The 13,704-nt window shown below is 39.0% G+C and overlaps 1 long non-coding RNA gene across 2 annotated transcripts in view; it reads left to right on the top strand.

The window, feature by feature from the left end:
* The window catches only part of LOC120406796, a 77,897-nt gene extending 65,770 nt beyond the window's left edge, over positions 1 to 12,127 (top strand). Inside the window, exons 2-5 of one of the 2 annotated variants that reach the window (XR_005599590.1) lie at positions 308 to 393; positions 8,830 to 8,909; positions 10,706 to 10,784; positions 11,993 to 12,127. This is a non-coding gene — a long non-coding RNA (uncharacterized LOC120406796). The remainder of the gene's footprint in view (positions 1 to 307; positions 394 to 8,829; positions 8,910 to 10,705; positions 10,785 to 11,992) is intronic. The other variant, XR_005599591.1, reaches the window with a different exon arrangement.
* The last annotated feature ends 1,577 nt before the right edge of the window (positions 12,128 to 13,704 follow it).

A 13,704-nucleotide genomic window follows, 5' to 3' on the forward strand; every position in this document is an offset into this window, starting at 1 on the left:
GTTTCTGTCCCATGGGGCGGGGCTGAACTCCCCACTCTGAGCACTGTGACCTGGTACATGGGGATCTTAGTACCACTCGAGCTTGGTCCAGCCGCCTCTCCATCATGAATTCTGAATGAGTCTCAGCGTCACTCATGTTCCAGGGAGCTGGGTCCAGTCCCATGGGAAAGTCATTGTGGCTGTGGGGTGGCCTTGCTCTCCACCCCGCACTCAACCCTCCCCAGGCCTCCCCTCTGCACCAGGCTGGGATTAGGGTTGTGGTGCTGGGATGGAGGGAGTGATACTTGGTTTCCCCTTTGCACTTTAGTATGGTGTATCCATTGAATTCACCCTATCAGAGAGCTGAGAAGTGTATATGCAGTCCATGATCGATGACTTCTTGGATCTTCTTCTGTAAGTAGTGGGGTAATCCATAGTGTCTCTTTGTTGATATTTGGTTTCACTCTGGTAAAGACAATCATTGTTTATAAATAATCACATTCAAATGTTCTGGAGATCATTTTTATTAATTTTCTTAATTCTCATATTTTCTTCAAATCATTGTGTAGATTTATATCATTTTCTTGTTCTACTGTGATGTTTCAGAAAAATATATCCATCACATAGATATTTGCAGTCTTTAATAAAGTAATCTCACATCATTTTGTAGCATTAGCAAAATTATAATTTAAGATACAAATTTTCCACTTACATAGAAAACAAACATGGATTTTTAGAGATTTATTGAGATGTGGTTTATTCTGTTTGTAACAGCATTGATCTTTGTACTCTTGCATCCAGATTCCATTTTGATAGGCACTTTATCATTTAATTTAATCTATTTATCCATTTGTAATGTGAATTTTGTATGGTAGATAGCATGCATAATCCTGAGTGAAGATAAATTTGAAATGACATTGACACCAACAAACCAGTCAGTTGCAAAAAGAAATGACTGCAGACTAGGTTAGCTAAAACCTCTTTTTTTAAATTTTGTTTATCATGATATATGAAATCTCTGCTTGGACATTAATGTTGGTCCAAGGAAGAAATGGAAAGTGTATTTTGTCATCTGCTCTTTTGTTTTATATTATCTTACCATGTTTTTGTCTGTTCATCAGACACAAATACTCACATGTGCTGAAATGTAAGTGAACCAAACAAATAACCCACACAGCTTCATCCATTGGGTTTTCACAATTGCACAGCTGTGAGTGAGTGATAGGCTTGCTTATTATCATAATTTTGCCACAAAAAACGTCCTGAACTTTTATGCCCAACAATGAACCAGCATGACTCAGAAAGCAGTCTTTATAAGTCTCCCACCTGTTAAGTAAAACTATTTTAGTCTCTGTCAAATGCTTTTCCTGTAGAATTAAAATCAACCTAGCTTCACTTGATAAGAATCCTTTTCACAGATGATGATAATGTAAAAACCGGTGTACATTGTGGGCAGGGGTGCTGAACAATTTTTGTAGTGGGAGTGTGGAAAGTCATTGAACCAAATTGTAAAACCTGTATATAATGGTAACCACTTCAAGCCAGGTGGTGCAACAACGCCCCTGGTACCCCTAGTTCCAGCACTTACGGTTATGAGAAAGAAAACATGAGTATAAATACAAAATTAAATTTGAGTTTTTGCAAATGTCTTCTATTCCCAAATAATGGAATGATAAATAGATAACTAAATTTCACTATATGTGATTTCAGAAGATACTTTTTCCTTTATACAATATGGTTGGGAAATATACAAGTCTTAAAGTCATTTCTTAAGTTTGTACACTCCTTGAGAGCAAAAAAGCAATCTCTGTGTCAACAGTGTACACAAACATGTTGGTCTTGCCATATAGAACTCAATCTTGTTTCCATGGATATGAATGAGAGTTTTGGTCATGATTTATATGGGGACAGGATGAGAGCTATGGTGTGACTGAATTATTTTAGCACCAATTACTCATGATGCTGGTCCTGATGATGTAGTTTCTGCTGCCCTCACATCACCTGAAGCTAGTGCTTTGACATCTCCTAAATCTTCATCTGCCAAGCGGAGAAATAAAAATTCCAACGCCAACAAAAAGAGTTACATGTTCAACAATGCCATTTGCTCCAGATCCTTTACATGGTGTATGTGAACTAGGGAAAATTGACTTGGGTAAAATTTACATCTGCATGATTCCTTTCACTGTTATAACCAGGATGTGGGCAGCTTGACTTAGTGGTCAGAGCAGAAGTCAGGCCAGGTTTGATACCAGGAGGTCAGACTCAGACAGATAACCAAGGTCAGGTGTCAGGAGGCAGGAGAGGTCAGGTTACCAGGAGATCAGCAGCAGGCAGTAGGAGCAGGTATCTCATGGGAAGCAGTCTGCAGCAGGAAGAACCCAACTGGGTGGACAATTTCCTCTTCTTGTGCTGGTTTTATATAGAAACTGTGAACCAATCAGGATCCTCAGCATTCTGCCAATCAGATTCCAGGATTGGAGTAGTGTGTTGGAGTTCAGCTCCTATTCTGACAACAGTTAGCAAATCGCTTGGTGGCAGATTGGAGCTTATTAGCCCCATAGAGTCCTATGAGCCAGAGATCAAGAGGCCCAGTCCCTGACATTTATGAATCTGAAAGTTCTGGGATCACCAGTTGGGGCTTGGCTCAATGAACCTGCAGCAAGAATCCTGGAACCCCTCCAGCCTGGGTTCTGAAGGCTTCCAGGCTTTTTACCATGGATCTGGGAAGCTGGTAGTCTTGGAAGCACCGCAGCTACTATCTTAAATTGACATTCTTCAGTTTTATTTCTGCTATCTGAATAGCACTTGTGAAACTGAGAAGACTGTCAGCTGCAGTATTGTAGCCTTGTTTGTCTCAGGATATTAGAGAGAACAAATGGGTGGGCTGGTCCAATAAAAGATATTACCTCACCCACCTTGTCTCTCTCAGCCTGTCGATTTCACTCAGCCCATGACTGTATCCTGGGAAGCAGAGTTTGTTAAGGAAACACAAAGAGATGTTTCTGAATTCCCCCCGAATTTCTGGGTCACAGGAGACTTTTTTAAAATATTGAAATTTCTTTGCAAAACAGAAATCTCAAATCTCATCCAGCTATGCTTGTGGAGTAGGCTACAGACCCTGACAGAAATTGGGATAGAAGGGGTTAACCTGATCACAAGGAGAAAACCAGACGTGTGGCCACAGTGTAGGGATCCACAAAATGCAGGGTTGGGCCAGCTGTAAACAATTAATTGGCTGATTGAGAGCAGGGGCGGCTCTAGGTATTTTGCTGCCCCAAGCACGGCAGGCAGGCTGCCTTTGGCAGCTTGCCTGCGGGAGGTCCCCGGTCTTGCGGATTCAGCGGCACGCCTGCGGGAGGTCCGCCGAAGCCGTGGGACCAGCGGACCCTCCGCAGGCATGCCACCGAAGGCAACCTGCCTGCCGCCCTCGCGGCGACCGGCAGAGCGCCTCCCGTGGCTTGCCGCCCCAGGCACGTGCTTGGCATGCTGGTGCCTGAAGCCGCCCCTGCTTGAGAGAGGAAGGTGCTGTGGACTGTCAAGGTCTGGTCAATGATTTAGGCACAAATGTCAGTGAGAAAGCTGAAGCTGAGTAACAACAGGCACTTGGGTGATCCCTTTCTTAAAGTGAAATTCCCCCTCAGTGCACAGGGCCATCACAAGGCCAATATGAGACTTTTAAGTTCTCAAAATAGGGTTTGTACTGCCCTCTGAACAAGATTGAATCTTAGCTGCAGAGAGGTAGATGACAAATAAGCTGCACTCTGGACCCAGTCTTGTTTCCACTGATATCAATGGCTAAAACTGTCATATCAGTGAGAGTCTCATCAGAATGGGACATGAATGAATCAAGCAACTGGTTTTGTTTTTTTTAAATATTGCTTTGAACTTTAGCTGAGGAAAGAGATTTTTCACTTGTTTGGCTCTAAAAATAGCAGACAATATTTTTGCAAATATTGCAACATATAGGTATCTAAACTGCACCCTCATATATAAAGTTGTTTGTCTTTACACTTGTCATGCCTTTGATTGGTTTGCCATAGCATTCCTGCAAGAGTAAAATACCAATATAATTATTGTTAAAGTAACATCAGATTTTTTTTTAAACTGTAGCTTGAGTAAAAACAAGCAAGGTTCACCAGTTCCATCCTGTTCACCACTTGAGATAAATCCACTACTATATGTTTTTTTGTTTGTTATTTTACTCTCTGGAATTTTAAACTTAGTAATATTTAGTTTTTATGAAAACCTTTGCACATTTTGAAATCCAAAAACGTATTTCTGTTCAGCTAAATGCAGAACTGCTTAATGTAAAGATCAACTTCCCATTTTTCATCAATAAAATGTAGACAGCCTTCAGTATCTTTATTAGAATTTCTAAATGGGTTTGCCATGTTTGATGTGTAATTAAGGCTGCAAATAATGTAAGGAAGCCATTTTTTTACCTCCACTGACACCTATAGTGACAAACATATTTGTAATAAAATTAAACGTTGCAGGAAGCAAGACAGAAGCAAAAATAAAATTAAAAATAATTGATGAAAAAGTAATATACCATTTCTGCAGATGACAAAGGAACATTGTGATAGAAAGCTTAAGAAACTCAGACACTGAATTAAGATAACAGTACTGATCGAATTCCTGAAGTCAAAATCCTATATATTTCTTTATCCAAACTGTAACTTTTTAATAGGGCTGTTTTGAACAAAGACACTAGAATTATGGAAGTATACCAAAGGTTCGCGTTAGAAGAAAGAGACACAGGCCATATCTACACTACAACTGCTACCATGGCATTGCTACAGTTGTAGAGCTGTGCCACTGTAGTGCCATATTGCAGACCTGTTCTATATGGACATAATCATTTTTTCTGCTGATGTCATCAATCCACCTCTCTAAGAAGCATTAGCTAGATCAATGGGAGAATTTTTATGTCAGCCTAGCCAAATCCACATCAGGGATTAAGTCAAGCTAACTGTTGAGCTCAGGTTGTGAAATTTTTGGCAGCTCTAAGCAATGTAGCTGGGTCAATCGAATTTTTAAATTGTAGATCAGAGAGAGAGGAGCTATGGATGCCAGATGAAACAAGGAGGCTGGTAGGACAGGGCTGTAGTCCACATAAAATTCTGTTGGGACTCTCATTCTTGGCTCGTTGTCTGACATTTGGACAGCCCATGTTTACTTATCAGCTGAAGAAATGTAGTTATTATTTTAAAACTCTGATTCTTACTTCCTCAGAACGAAATTCTGAACACATTACATCAGAACATAAGAATGGCCGTACTGGCTCAGAGCAAAGGTCCATCCAGCCCAGTATCCTGTCTGCTGATAGTGGCCAATGCCAGGTGCCCCAATGATTATATTATCTCTCTCCTGCCATCCATCTTCACCCTCTGACAAACAGAGGCTAGGGACACCATTCCTTACCCATCCTGGATAATAGCCATTAGTGGACTTAACCTCCATGAATTTATCTAGTTCTCTTTTAAACGCTGTTATAGTCGTAGCCTTCACAACCTCTTCAGGCAAGGAGTGTGAGCTGTATGAAGAAAAACTTCCTTTTATTTGTTTTAAAACCTGCTGCCCATTAATTTCATTTGGTGGCCCCTAGTTCTTATATTATGGGAACAAGTAAATAACTTTTCTTTATTCACTTTCTCCACACCACTCATGATTTTATATACCTCTATCATATCCCCCCTTAGTCTTCTCCAAACCCCTAATCATTTTAGTTGCTCTTCTCTGAACCTTTTCTAATGCTAGTATATCTTTTTTGAGATGAGACAACATCTGTACGCAGTATTCGAGATGTGGGCGTACCATGGATTTATATAAGGGCAATAATATATTATCCGTCTTATTCTCTATCCCTTTTTTAATGATTCCTAATGTCCTGTTTGCTTTTTTGACTGCCTCTGCACACGGCGTGGACATCTTCAGAGAACTATCCACGATAACTCCAAGATCTTTTTCCTGACTCGTTGTAGCTAAATTAGCCCCCATCATGTTGTATGTATAGTTGGGGTTATTTTTTCCAATGTGCATTACTTTACATTTATCCTCATTAAATTTCATTTGCCATTTTGTTGCCCAATCACTTAGTTTTGTGAGATCTTTTTGAAGTTCTTCACAATCTGCTTTGGTCTTAACTATCTTGAGTAGTTTAGTATCATCTGCAAACTTTGCCACCTCACTGTTTACCCCTTTCTCCAGATCATTTATGAATAAATTGAATAGGATCGGTCCTAGGACTGACCCTTGGGGAACACCACTAGTTACCTCTCTCCTTTCTGAGAATTTACCATTAATTCCTACCCTTTGTTCCCTGTCCTTTAACCAGTTCTCAATCCATGAAAGGACCTTTCCTTTTATCCCATGACAGCTTAATTTACATAAGAGCCTTTGGTGAGGGACCTTGTCAAAGGCTTTCTGGAAATCTAAGTACACCATGTCCACCGGATCCCCCTTGTCCACATGTTTGTTGAACCCTTCAAAGAACTCTAATAGATTAGTAAGACACGATTTCCCTTTACAGAAACCATGTTGACTATTGCTCAAGAGTTTATGTTTTTCTATGTGTCTGACAATTCTATTCTTTACTATTGTTTCAACTAATTTGCCCGGTACCGATGTTAGACTTACCGGTCTGTAATTGCCGGGATCACCCCTAGAGCCCTTTTTAAATATTGGCGTTACATTAGCTAACTTCCAGTCATTGGGTACCGAAGCCGATTTAAAGGACAGGTTACAAACCTTAGTTAATAGTTCCGCAACTTCACATTTGAGTTCTTTCAGAACTCTTGGGTGAATGCCATCTGGTCCCGGTGACTTGTTAATGTTGAGTTTATCAATTAATTGCAAAACCTCCTCTAGTGATACTTCAATCTGTGACAGTTCCTCAGATTTGTCACCTACAAAAGCCAGCTCAGGTTTGGGAATCTCCCTAACATCCTCAGCCGTGAAGACTGAAGCAAAGAATCCATTTAGTTTCTCCGCAATGACTTTATCATATATTAAGCGCTCCTTTTGTATTTTCATCGTCAAGGGGCCCCACTGGTTGTTTAGCAGGCTTCCTGCTTCTGATGTACTTAAAAAACATTTTGTTATTACCTTTGGAGTTTTTGGCTAGCCGTTCTTCAAACTCCTCTTTGGCTTTTCTTATTACACTCTTGCACTTAAGTTGGCAGTGTTTGTGCTCCTTTCTATTTGCCTCACTAGGATTTGACTTCCACTTTTTAAAGGAAGTCTTTTTATCTCTCACTGCTTCTTTTACATGGTTGTTAAGCCACGGTGGCTCTTTTTTAGTTCTTTTACTGTTTTTCTTAATTTGGGGTATACATTGAAGTTGGGCCTCTATTATGGTGTCTTTAAAAAGGGCCCACGCAACTTGCAGGGATTTCACTTTAGTCACTGTACCTTTTAACTTTTGTCTAACTAACCCCCTCATTTTTGTATAGTTCCCCCTTTTGAAATTAAAGGCCACAGTGTTGGGCAGTTGAGATGTTCTTTCCACCACAGGGATGTTGAATGCTATTGTATTATGGTCACTATTTCCAAGCGGTCCTGCTATAGTTACCTCTTGGACCAGCTCCTGCGCTCCACTCAGGATTAAATCTAGAGTCGCCTCTCCCCTTGTGGGTTCCCGTACCAGCTGCTCCATGAAGCAGTCATTTAAAGTATCGAGAAATTTTATCTCTGCATTTCGTCCTGAAGTGAAATGTTCCCAGTCAATAAGGGGATAATTGAAATCCCCCACTATTATTGGGTTCTTAATTTCCTCTTTAATTTCCCTTAGCATTTCATCATCACTATTACTGTCCTGGTTAGGTGGTCGATAATAGATCCCTACTGTTATAATTTTACTACAGCATGAAATTTCTATCCATAGAGACTCTATGGAACCTGTGGATTCGCTTAAGATTTTTACTTCATTTGAATCTACACTTTCTTTAACATATAGTGCCACTCCTCCCCCTGCACGGCCAGTTCTGTCCTTCCGATATATTTTGTACCCCGGAATGATTGTGTCCCATTGATTGCTTTCAGTCCACCAGGTTTCTGTGATGCCTATTATATCTATTACCTCCTTTATCACAAGGCACTCTAGTTCACCCATCTTATTATTTAGACTTCTGGCATTTGTGTACAAGCACTTTAAAAACTTGTCCCTGTTTATTAGCCTGCCTTTTTCTGATGTGCCAGATTCTTTTTTATGTGACTGTTTATCATCTGATCCGGCCCTTACATTATACTTCTCATTCCTCTGCTCCTGACTATAACCTGGAGAGTCTCTATCATCAGACTCTCCCTTAAGAGAGTCTGATGATAGACTCTTTAAATATGTATCTTTAAAAATCTAGATGATCTTTTAGAAAATTATCCAGCACATAATGTTTTAGAGGATAATTTTAACTGTACAGTTGATGAAGATACTAGTGTGAGATTCCAGACGATTTCAACATTATCTGTTAAACAGCTGTCAGTGACTCAATTGATTCATGGCAGAATTTTACCTCTCATGAGATAATACACCTGGTTGAGCACCAGCAGAAATTAGGGTGACCAGATAGGAAATGTGAAAAATCAGCACAGGGGTGGGGGGTAATAGGAGCCTATATAAGAAAAAGACCCCAAAATCGGGACTGTCCCTATAAAATCGGGACATCTGGTCACTCTAGCAGAAGTTTTTTTTTTCTTTTTGAGGCCAGACTGGTTTTATGTTTTTAGAAATCACTTAATAAAATGATATGCAGGCAATACATTTCCAGATGGGGTCTCTGATTTGACACTAGTTTTGCTTTAGTTTCCCATGACTATAGCTTGTAATGATGCTTTAACACTCTTCTGTTACAGGATGCATGTTTTCGGTCTGTTTGGAGGAGAATGGGCTAAATCCAGGATACTATTTTCTTTTTGGGTGATGGTGGTAGGAGGTGAGTATGAAATGTTTCACATTAAATGCCAGAAATATACACAAGTAACACTTAGGTTCAGCTATATAAACTGAGAACTTGTCTCTTGGCCTCTCCTTCCTTCATCCAGATTGTGAATGTTTGATGGTATCATTATAGGCTGATGACTTCCCAATGTGCAATGTTCATGACCTCAATATATATAGGCCTTAGACTTCTGGATCATTTTTGAGGGGTTATCTTTGTTTGGATTAATGTGTGGAGGAAATGCCACATTTCCATCAGGGGCCGGGATAACTTTTGCTGATCCCAGATTTGCTGGGGATAATGCATTGAAGCCGAAATACTTTTAAAATATTTCTGAGGAGCGATGTTCTTCGTTAGAAAAGGGTAACAGTTTAAGATAAACTTGAGGGGAAATTATGAAGGTGAAGGTGGTATTTGCCACAACTGTCTTTTGGAAGATTAATATTAATCTTTTTTTTTTGCACTCTGTGGCATACACTCACCCTTCTGCAACTCCCTATATTCTATTTGGAGAGAATCTCAGTGCTCTGATAGATGCCTCTGGTGAAAGGGGGTCAAAAGCTAAGAAAACTTGAAACTTGATGTTGTGGTTATTGGCTAAAGTCACAGGAATTCATTTTTATTTTTGACAACCTTTCATCTTGGACGCAATTGACTTTTACCTTACTAGGTGAGAGGGTTTATGCTTTGGTCATGTGCTGATTTTGTTAAAACTTGACTGAACTGATGGACTTGCCTTACCTGCATTTTGTAAGTGTTTTAATTACTTAGAAACTTTTTACCGACGAAGTGGGCATTCACCCACGAAAGCTCATGCTGCAAAACGTCTGTTAGTCTATAAGGTGCCACAGGATTCTTTGCTGCTTTTACAGAACCAGACTAACATGGCTACCTCTCTGATATTAGAAACTTTTGAAGATTAGGAAATAAGGTAGTCTTTTGATTTTACCAGGGCTTCTTGCAGAACTCTTTTTTCATAATGCTGTTCTTCTTACTAACCATTTTTATGCCAATAGACTGATTTTCTGTTTTATTGGGTCAGATATAATTAATTGGTACCACATTATAGGCTTTAAAAGTTTTACATTGATCTCAGCAGATACCCTCACTGCCAGGCTTCAGCTTAATTCTGTTCATCGTACATCCGATATTTGGTGAAAGGTAAAATCTGTCTTCTCCTGTGGCATAAAATAATTGGAATATTGTTTCTTGGACAAAAGTGTGCCCTGAAAAACTCTGTTTGGTTTTTTTTATTTTCAATAGCTCCTGCCGTTGATCAGATTACAGGACAAACCTTATAATTTACTTATTTTCGCTGATCTTTATATATTTATTTTTGATATGCCAAGTCAGAAGACATTATACTTGATTACTATAGAAGTTAGTTATTTTCATGAGCTCAAGGATTTTCTTGATACTGTGAGGTGGAAGATTCTGAGAGGCTAGCATAGAGAACTGTATATAAACCTCTAATCCAAAAGTAACCGAGTGATCTTCACTGTGGTTTAACCTACTAATGTTGCCACCAGTCTAACTGCTGAGATATCAATGTCCTCCTACTCTTTTTCTATCCAGTAAAATAAACTCTTATTTTCATGTTTTACTGCTGTCCTAAATTGCAGCCTCTTCTCAAAGTGGTTAAGAAAAATGTTAATGTACTTTCTATTGATTTTTCTCTCACCGTGCATTGTTTAATGAACTACTGGAATGCGTAGAGATACAATGATGATGATGAAGGCAGTATAAGAATATTTGTGGAGTAAAAGGATTCTACTCCTCTTTGCTATTAGATAACAGTTTGGAAGAAGGCGTGCAGTATGCATTACTATCTTTCACTGTGTCAGACAAAACTAACTAGTCTAAAAAACGGTAGGTATAGTTTTGTAGTATCTTAATTTCTTCCATTTTTAGTGGTTTAGAAATGTGTTTGAAATTTAGATATTTTACAGTAATTCATTATATTGATAAATATATTGTGAAATGGGCTGTTAATGCACTTTTATAATGCAGATGGAGAATTTTTTTTTAATTTGTAACTTTTCCTGTTGTGTTTCTTTACTGATTTGATAATCAAACTGGATTAAAAAAAATCAGTTTTTCTCTTTCACATACATACACAGTGAAAATGAGTGTGATAGCATCTGACCTGGGGAGAGGAGGAGTGGGAGAGCAGGCAAGAAAATGAAAAGAAGGATGAGGGGTGAAGAAGAAGAAATAATGAATGAATGAAGAAAGAGAATAAGTAGAGAGAGAGAGGGGGAATGAGTGAAGGATGGTGAAAACAGAATGAGAGCGAAACTAAGATAACAGGTGGAGGTACTTCATTGAACTTAAGTTTTAAATTTGAGATCTGACAATCATTTGTTCAACTACCAGAAGAAAAAAAATGGAGAGAACATTTGTTTAGCGGAGTCTCCGCAACCAGATTACAGACAGGACTGTAAGTGAAAGTACAGGAAAGTCTTTCCTCATATAATTTTTGGCTCAATTTTATAGACCCATGAGATTTTGTTAAGTATGTGTGGATAAGCTTTCAGACTTTTAAGTGATACGAAAATGAACCAAGTCTTCAACTCTTTGAGAATCCCACTACTAATTTTGACTTGTCTGGGACTGTGGGGGAAAAAAACATGTTGTATTGATTGAAAAACTATGAATTAATACTTGCACAGTACTCTGAAAACAAAGCACTCTGGCCAATATTGTGCATGGTCTATATACAGAGGCATAGTGTGGGGAGAAGTTTCCAGGAGCCTATCACCTCTAGAGCAGGTTGCAAAAAGGCCAGGCAGAATTGCAAGGGAGCCTGCGGATGGTTTTCTCACTAAACTATGGAGGGCTATGGAGGACTGGGATGGAGCAGGCCCCATTTGAATTCCTGCACTGGCTTCTTATTCTCTACTACATAACCATACTTGACTTCATATTCAAGGCCCATTTCTGTTCTGGCCTATTACTTAATATCCTCTGTTTCTTAGGGTGTTACATTCCACCTCTTTGTTTTGCCAGAGATGCCAGCTTTGATCCCTCATTTTCTGCATCTCGATCAATCAACTTCATGCCTTCTTTCATTCCAGGTCATTACCTGTGATGCCCTGCCTGAACCGTTCCATAAAGCCAGTGTACCCTTCTCCTGCAAGAACCATTTTTCATTCACCTGACTTAAAGTATGTTGCCTAGCACATTGTGAATGCTCTTGGCAAAGAAATAATAAAGCATAATCTTATTGAAAAAAACCTTGTGTGTGTTAGTTTCCTGCCTCTCCCTAGGGAGGTGCAATCAACGAAGTAATATAATAGAGAGGGGAACTAGAGACTTATACACCTGTGCAGATACTCTGTCCAAGAGATATTAATAAGTAGCTCTTATCCTCACTCCTTTATGTGTTCAGTTGGGTTAGAAGGAGTGCTGAAAACATAAATGCAGAATTCCATATGCATATCAGACATTTGTTTGTAAAATCAGTCAAATGTCAATGCTATAAAGAGATACTGAGGGCAGAGTTTATGCATAACAAACACAGGGAAAGGAGGATTGTGTAGGTGTTTCAGGAAGAGAAATAAAGCCTTGCCGAGCCACTCTGAATGTGAGATTCCTGACTTGTACAACTCTGCCATTTTATTTTTCTGTTTATTTGTTGACAAAAGCTCCAGTTCCTTCCACACCATTCAGATTCATAGCCCAAATTCAAGTTCTAGAATATAAAACTTCTGAGGATTCCACTCTACCTCACTTCCCTTGTATATCACTTACCAGATTTTTGTGAATTCCTTAAGTAATCTTGGGAAGAAAAAAACAAAACAAAACAAAAAACCTCTCTTCCAAACTTTTATCTTATTTTCTGGTAAAAACATAACTTTATCTTTTTAATATTGAATGAGTGTCACTCAAGCTTTTCTTCTTAGAGTGTCCCAATCAAATGATGAAAGCTGATAACGATTTCCTGAGGCAAACTCAGGAAAACAGTCCTAGCTCTTTAGAACTGAAGAATGAACCGTCATGAAGATTGTTTCATGTATATAGCCTCTGAAGGTGCTGTCCGGGAAGAAGTGCCAGCTAGATAATTGTTACTCCTTCCAGCTGGCAGGGGAGCAGCAGGGACATTGCCAGAACTAATTACTGATTATTATGAAAAAAGATATGGATTTTACACAAAATACTGTTGTCTCCTAGTATTGTCATCACTAGGGAGCATAAGTGTTTGTTTCTGTATGACAATGTAATTCTGCTAATATACCATTTGATTTTTTGTGGGGGAAAAACATAAAATTTTTGTCAGTTTTTGTGGGTGGGTGGGGAAACATAAAACTCGAATTGAACTTAATTGTTATTACAGATGAATAATTTGGGACTAATTTACATTTCTGTTGTTTTATTAGTTATGTAGTACCCCCTGTGTTATGTGTTGAGTCCAGGTGTTATGACTTCATTTGCATGCTGCCCATCCCTTCCTTATCCCATTAAATAGATGGTTGCCAAATGTCCCTGTAACTAGTGGGCTCCCAAAGCCATGTAATAATATTCACCTACTCTTTTTTTTGTCATTTAGAAACTTTACCCTGGGGCAGTATTCCTTTCAAGAGCCTGTCACTTGCATATAATTTCTCATCCACAGAACTTTTTGGAGTTTACAAAAGATCCTTTGCATCAAATCAGTTCATTTTTGTTTTTTCAAACACAGTAGGCTTCACTCCCCATGCTTTTTGGGGTGGTTTGTATTTTCCAGGGTCTGCCTAAATTTTTCTGCAACAAAGAGTAACACACTATGAAATACTTTACCATTTTCAAA

This window comes from Mauremys reevesii, linkage group 5, assembly GCF_016161935.1.
Source record: "Mauremys reevesii isolate NIE-2019 linkage group 5, ASM1616193v1, whole genome shotgun sequence".
Classification (NCBI taxonomy): domain Eukaryota; kingdom Metazoa; phylum Chordata; order Testudines; family Geoemydidae; genus Mauremys; species Mauremys reevesii.